General features: G+C 50.3%; 1 non-coding gene across 1 annotated transcript; it reads left to right on the top strand.

Moving 5' to 3' along the window:
• Positions 1 to 4,972: 4,972 nt before the first annotated feature.
• Positions 4,973 to 5,163, top strand: LOC115293119. The gene has a single exon (XR_003909378.1). It is a non-coding gene; the product is annotated as a U2 spliceosomal RNA (small nuclear RNA).
• Positions 5,164 to 6,788: the final 1,625 nt, after the last annotated feature.

The raw sequence follows: 6,788 nt of genomic DNA, 5'->3' as shown, positions 1-6,788 counted from the left end.
GTTGTTTTCCGAGTTTTGCAGCCACTGAGCGGAGGGACAAGCCTGCTAGGGGATGGTCCGGGCTCAGTGTGCCCGCCCCAGCCTGTGGGCACAGCCCTGCTTTCCCCTGGGTGCAGGGCCCCTTCTCAGAGTTGGGGCAGGAAGGTAGCAATGCCCCAGCCTGGCTCTTACTCCAGAGGAAGTGCGCCAAACCTGCAGCTGAAAATGTGGTGGCTTCCGGTCCTTGAAAGAACAAAACGGGAAGGCGAGCGGATACAGGGGTATGTCTGCATTTATACCTTTGATGCTAGTACTGAACATTTTTACCTGTACAGAAAGAAGTCCATTCTGTAATTAGAGCAAAAAAAAAAAAATTGGTTATGTAGCATTGTTCCAATTTCTTTCTTTATTTAATTTTTTAATGTTTTTATTTATTTTTGAGAGAGAGAGAGACAGAGACAGAGAGAGACAGAGAAAGAGACAGCATGAGCAGGGGAGGATCAAAGAGAGGGAGACACAGAATCCAAAGACAGGCTCCAGGCTCTGGCTATCAGCCCAGAGCCTGATGTGGGCCTCGAACCCAGGAACCACAAGATCATGACCTGAGCCAAAGCCAGACGCTCAACCGACTGAGCCACCCAGGTGCCCCAGAATTGTTCCAATTTCAACCCATTAATTTTTCCAACCTGAAAATAGTCTGGGATTTTTTTTTTGTAACGCTCCACTTTGCATGATTATTGAACCATGAAACTACTGGTCCATGACATGATTGAACAAATTAAAAATGTGTGTAAACAGCCAGATCAAAATTAACAAGAGACGAACAGCATAAACAGAGGCCCAGTAACAAAAGGAACAGGTCTTGGGGTGCCTGGGTGGTTCATTCGGTTGAGCCTCTGACTCGGCTCAGGTCATGATCTCAAGTTCATGGGCTCAAGTCCTGCATCAGGCTCTGTGCTGACAGCTCCAAGCCTGGAGCCTGCTTCAGATTCTGTGTCTCCTTTGCTCTCTGCCCCTCCCCCTCTCATGCTTTGTCTCTCTCTGTATCAAAAATAAATAAAACATTAAAAAAAACAAAAGGAACAAGTCTTTAAGACTGTGGCATACTTTATGTTTGCTTTTTCCTGCTTTCCCCCTTTTCAGAATGTAACGTATCTTTACCCAGAGTGATTTCATAACACGATTTGAGCCTAGAAGGAAATGTGAAATTTCCGAGTTCTTTATTTTGTTTTATTAGATGAGGCCATGTTCTCCTTCAGATAGGAGTAGATTGTGTGATGACAGTGTTCGATAGTGCTGGTCCCTTACATGTCGTGGGCCCTGTCTCAGGATCAAACACTATGGGAAATAAAACAAGTGGTCGGTGGAGCCACAATTATTGATACTTCAGTACCCCCCAAATACTCTCAATATAGTTTTTTTTAAAACCTAGAGCTCCTAATTACTAACTAGGTAGTGGAAATACACACATGTATACTTTTCTTCAAAAACAGCCAGCAGCAGACTCCACTCCATGGTCAAAGATGATTAAGGAAAACAGAAAAAGGTCTTGTCGTGACAGACGGTGGCTTGACTCTTGGCAAAGGGTGCCCTGCTGCCTGGTTCCCAGCACCCCTGCACTAGCCAGGCCTGTGACTGCTGCCTCCCCAACGCAGAGCCAGTCTTCCTCGGCCAGGAGAGCTTTCTCAGGACGTGCGGAGTGTGATCACAGCCAGCGGCTTCCTGCATGTCGCATCCCTGGGTGGCCTGGCGAGCTCTCCAGTCCTTTCTGTATCTAGGGCTGACTCACGAACATTCTACGGGAAAGTGCGTCCACACATCCCAAAGGTTTATTACAGTCTGATCAGACTTCCCAGTTACCTCTGCCTCTTCCAGAAACCGTGTTTCCACAAAAGGAGAAACAGGAGAAAATGGTAATCAAGAAGGTTGGGAAACAAGATAGTGTACTATCAACTAACCAAAAACCGTTGGGAAGTTTCTGTTAGCTAGGAAGTAGAAAGGACAGGTTGACAGAGAAATGGAGCAGAGACGCTGCAGCCACACCGGACGCAGCCGGCTGCTGGCTGGGGAGAGCAGCCCCGAGCTGCAGGGCCGCCCGGCCTGGGAGAGAGCCAGGAGGGGTGGCCCCGGCAGCTTGCCGAGGGAGCACCGCCCCCTCGGGGGGAGAAACTTGGGGTGAGTGCTTATGGGAGGAGCTTTGGAGTTTCGAGGGATGTCCAGGCTACTGCAGACCTCCATGACCCGTAGGGACGGGACACAAGGAATGCATGGCACCCCGGATGCAAGCAGCCCCACACGAAACCTGCAGGCTCCCTACTAGCCGCCTACAACACCCCCCCCGGAAGTGTAGGCTCATTGGTGTGTGCATACACAGAGCCCGTCCAGCGGGAGGACGGGATGGGGGTGTGGAGACGGATGAGACACAAGGAGAGGAAACCCCTGGAAAGTGCCCTTTCTTGTCACCCAGTCTTTGGTGGAGTAGGTCACCAAACACTACCTAGTCCTTCTTCCAGAAGTGAGCCTTCCTACGAGTCTCGGATATTTGAAGCAAACCAATGGTATGAGAAAAACCCCAGGAGATGCTGCGTTTTGACCAAGACACAGATACGGTGCAGTAGAGAGAGGATCGTCTTTTCAACAAATGGTGCGGAACAACTGGCTATCCATATGCCAGAAAGAAAGGAAGAAATGAACTTGGACCCATGCTTCATACCAAAATGGCTCATAAACCTAACAGAAAACCTTCAAAGTATAGATCTTCTAGAAAAAGGCATGAGATGAAGTCGCTGTGACTTGCACTAGGCAAAGATTTCTTTGCCACAGCCCCTGCAGCCCAGTCTATAAAAGAGCAAATCAATAAATGGCACTTCATCAAGATTGAAGACGTGCCTTTCAGAGTCTATCATTTATATAATGAGAAGGCTAAAAGAAAGAAAAGCAGGAGAAGCTGCTAACAGACCGTCCGGGGGCCTCTCAGACACAAGAAAACTTTCCGTGGGGAGGGGACATGCTGCATCCACCAGTTCGCCTCCCAGGGTCCTCCCTGCAGTCCCTGCCCCTGCCCCCACCGGACAGGGGCGGATGCGGAGTGGCGAGCAAGTCCAGCAAAACCATGGGGAGAAGCACTGGGTGTTATATGGAAACCAAACTGACAATAAACTATTAAAAAAACAAAAACAAAAAAAACCATAGTGCCCCCAAATCTAAAAACTTCAAATCACGGCATCTATTCCTGAAGCCAAAACTACAGTGTATGTGACAAATTATTAAAATAAATAATAAAAGCCATTTTCAAGAAAAGCCATAGAGGAGCACACCGTTAACCCAAGACATGGGAGAGGGGTAGGGGCACTGACCTTCCCCCCCATGCAGTTGAAAATTTGTATATAACATTTGATCACCCCCAAACGTAACTACTAATAGCCTGCTGTGTGACTGGAAGCCTTACCAATAACATACATCATCGATTAATGCATATTTTGTGTGTTAATAGGTGTTACACACTGTATTGTTGTAATGAAGTAGGCTAGAGAGGAGAAAGTGTGATTATGAAAACCGTAAGGAAAAGACATCTGCTGTACTATCCATGATCCATGGATAAGGGGCCCAGCGCGGTTCACACCTGCATTGCTCAAGGGTCAACTGCACCTTCCTCGAGTGCTGGAAAATACAGCTGTTGAGGGAATTAGGAAGAACAGTGGTTGGGAAGCAGCCCTGTGTTTCTGTCGAAGACCTAGGCTCACTTTGCGCAGATGAGTTACTGCGGATGCGAAGAAGGAAGCTCTGTGAGGACTGGGGATGGGGCGGCCAGGTGCCCTGCAGGCAGGTGTCGCCGCTCCCACAGGGGTGCAGAGTGACGGATGGGCCACCTTAACGCTTCCCCAGCACGGTTCTAACAGGTGTAAAAACTACATGCTAGTGTGAGGGTTGTTTTTCAGCTGTTTCCTCTAAAAGCTAGCTGATCGTTTCGCTAGGAGAAGTCTCGGCTAATGGGAATGTCCAGGAAGGAAGCCAGGAAAACAAGTATCCTGAAGACGCTTAGAGTCAAGTGGTGACAGTGGAGGAATCTGACACGAGGGAAAGGAAAAATGCAGAGCTGCTGGGGGTGTGCTTATGATGCGAGGTTTTCCAACAGAGGGTCGGTCCGGACCCTTCAAGGAGGAGCTGCACGCCAGGCCTTAGATGACAGAACGACAGGCCGGAGGAGGCCTGTTGCTGACCACACGCGTGAGGCCTGCATGCCGAGCAAGAAGAGTGCTGTCGCTTTGGCCCATATGTGAGAGCTGAGTCACCCCCCCCCCCATGGAGCAGCCCTTCCCCCAGCTCTCCTAACAACGAGGTGTGAGTGTTCACACCTCTCCCCTCCCCCTCCTCGCCTACCAGCTCTGACCCTAGTAGTGTAGTTTGGGGGCTGGGGGCAGACAGCAGGCCTGACTGCTCTCCGAGCTCTGGGAGTGAGGAGGGGCACAGACCAGCTCCTGGAGGGCTTTTCTGAGGACATGGAGGAAGAAGCCACGCCTGGGAGCCTCAGGGAGCTCAGCTAGTGGGCAGCCTCCATCCTGATGGCAGAGCACCTGCAGGAGAGGGAGGCCAGGCGTTGGTCCACGCTGGAGGTCAAGCCTCATAACTGGAAGGAAAGGGAGACAAAGGCTGCGTGGAATGGAGACGCGATGGGGGTTTCTAAAAAAGGTTCCAAATGTCAGACTAGAACCAGCAGTAGAAGGTACCTCAAAATTCACGGGAAGAGTGAACGCGGCAGAAAACTGGCCAGCGTGATCACGAGAACTTGGTAATTTAAGGGAGAAAAACACGCCTGGACAAAGCCTTCCATCTACATAGAATTATAAACAGAAGATATGACCTATTTAGTTGAGAAGATGCCTCATAACTTGAGAACAGAAGAAATGATGAGACCTAGGGGCTTTCATAGCCTAGGATCTTTCGGAGTTGTTTCCATAGAAGGAATAAAAGTTATTAAATGAACTTGAGGTGAGTTGCTTCTCGGCCTTTTGGCTAAGATCAAGTGTAGTATCTGTTCTTATCAGTTTAATATCTGATACGTCCTCTATCCGAGGACAATATATTAAATGGATTTTTGGAACTAGGAGATGGAATAGGAGCTTGCTCCATCCACTCCACGCATCGACCTGGTATTGCAGTACTTCCAGGACCGGTGCACCCCCTTGGAAAAAAAAACGAACTTGAGGTGTAATATAACAATAAGTCATTAAGTGGGGCAGGCCCAGGGTTGAAGGAAGGCTGTCCAGTGAGGGCACTGAGGAACTAGGTAGGTTTTGCCTCTCTTTCCGTGCCGCCATGGTCAGTATGTTGGCTTTCATTGCGGTCGGTCGCACATGGGTGTCACAGCTCCCGGCACAATGTCTTCACCCACTCTTCTTCAGAGGCAGGGGTGGGGACAGGGGGCTTCTCCTCGGAGTCTCTTTATATTAAGAAGGAAAATCTTGCCCCGAAGCCCCCAGGAGACTTACCCTCCAGCCCCACTGAGCAGAATTCAGTTACTAGTTCATGCCCTGACTGGGAAGTCGAGAAAGAACCTAGCACTGCCGACCTCCAGAGTGAAAGGTGGGCTCTTAGCGTGGGGAAGAGGTAGAGACCAGGCAGGCAGGAAGGCACTAGGTGGCCATCAAAGGGGGTGCGTTTTGTTAGGTGTCAGTGTCGGTAAGCTCTGAGTGTCAGGAAAACACACAGGGGGAGGCCTGCGACGCAGACCAACAGTGAAGGTGATGGAAAGGCAGTGGGAGGCGCTGGGTGAAGGCCTCCAGAAAGATCATGACAGGCTTCAGTGACAGAGGTCAAAAGGGGGAGGTAAAATTTAAAATTTAATCAGGATATACTGAAAGTCTTGTATTTTATTTTTTAAAAAATCAATCACAAACATACAGGCCAAAAAAAAAAAAGAATTCCAGGGAGCGAGCGGCTGGGCTGCCAGAGAAGCTTATGTAACCAGAGGCTGCGGGAAGTGTCCAGAACAAAGGGGCGTGACCCTGAGGCCTCCTGGGCCCAGTCCTGGCCACCTCTCCTGCCTTGTCTCTGTCTTTGGATTTTTCTACCACCTTCATCCTTTGGTGTCACATTCTCCCTGCTCAGTGGGCACCTCCCCTTGATGACTCTTGGTCAAGTGCTTGCTTTTCCCGCCTTTCCTGGCCCCAAGTAGAATGGATCACTACTTGTTTCTCCCAATTAACTCCTAGCCCTTACCAGGCCTCAGCCCTGCACGCCTCACTGCTGGCCCCACACTCGAATTTGGGGGCTCGGAGGATCCCTGGCCTCTTCGTGGGGCCTGGCACAGCTAGTAGGCACCTGGGACTCGGCATTGTCCTAATGGATGAATAAGCGGCGTGCTGAGAGCCGTGCCTCCCAGATGCGCGGGTCCCTGGGAGGACTAGGGGGTGGCCCGAGGGAATGCAAGGAGACCAGTCGTGAGGCCGTCGCCCCAGTTCCGTGATGGATTCGTGTGACTGTGATCAAGATGTAGAGTGCAGACACGTCAGGAACGATCCAGAGAGATGACCTCGAATCTCATTTTGTCAGTTTAGTGGCATCCGAGGGAAGATGTCAGCTGGGTGTTGGTTCTGTGAGCCTGGTGTGAGTCGGGAAGGAAGTCTGAGCTTGGTGTAGGGATGTGTGCAGGCCCTGCGTGCAGGTGGCGGCCACAGCGGGGTGTGCGGTCTCAGGGAGAGCGCTGTCCACGGTAGCCTCCAGCCACCTGTGGCCATTTACGTTGAAGTTAGTCAAATTCAATCAAATTAAACATTCAGCTCCTTAGTTGCACTGACCATGTTTTAAGT

Source organism: Suricata suricatta, chromosome 5 (assembly GCF_006229205.1).
Source record: "Suricata suricatta isolate VVHF042 chromosome 5, meerkat_22Aug2017_6uvM2_HiC, whole genome shotgun sequence".
In the NCBI taxonomy this organism is placed as follows: domain Eukaryota; kingdom Metazoa; phylum Chordata; class Mammalia; order Carnivora; family Herpestidae; genus Suricata; species Suricata suricatta.
Note: the sequence above shows the minus strand (reverse complement) of the source record. Positions and strands in the feature narration are given on the sequence as shown.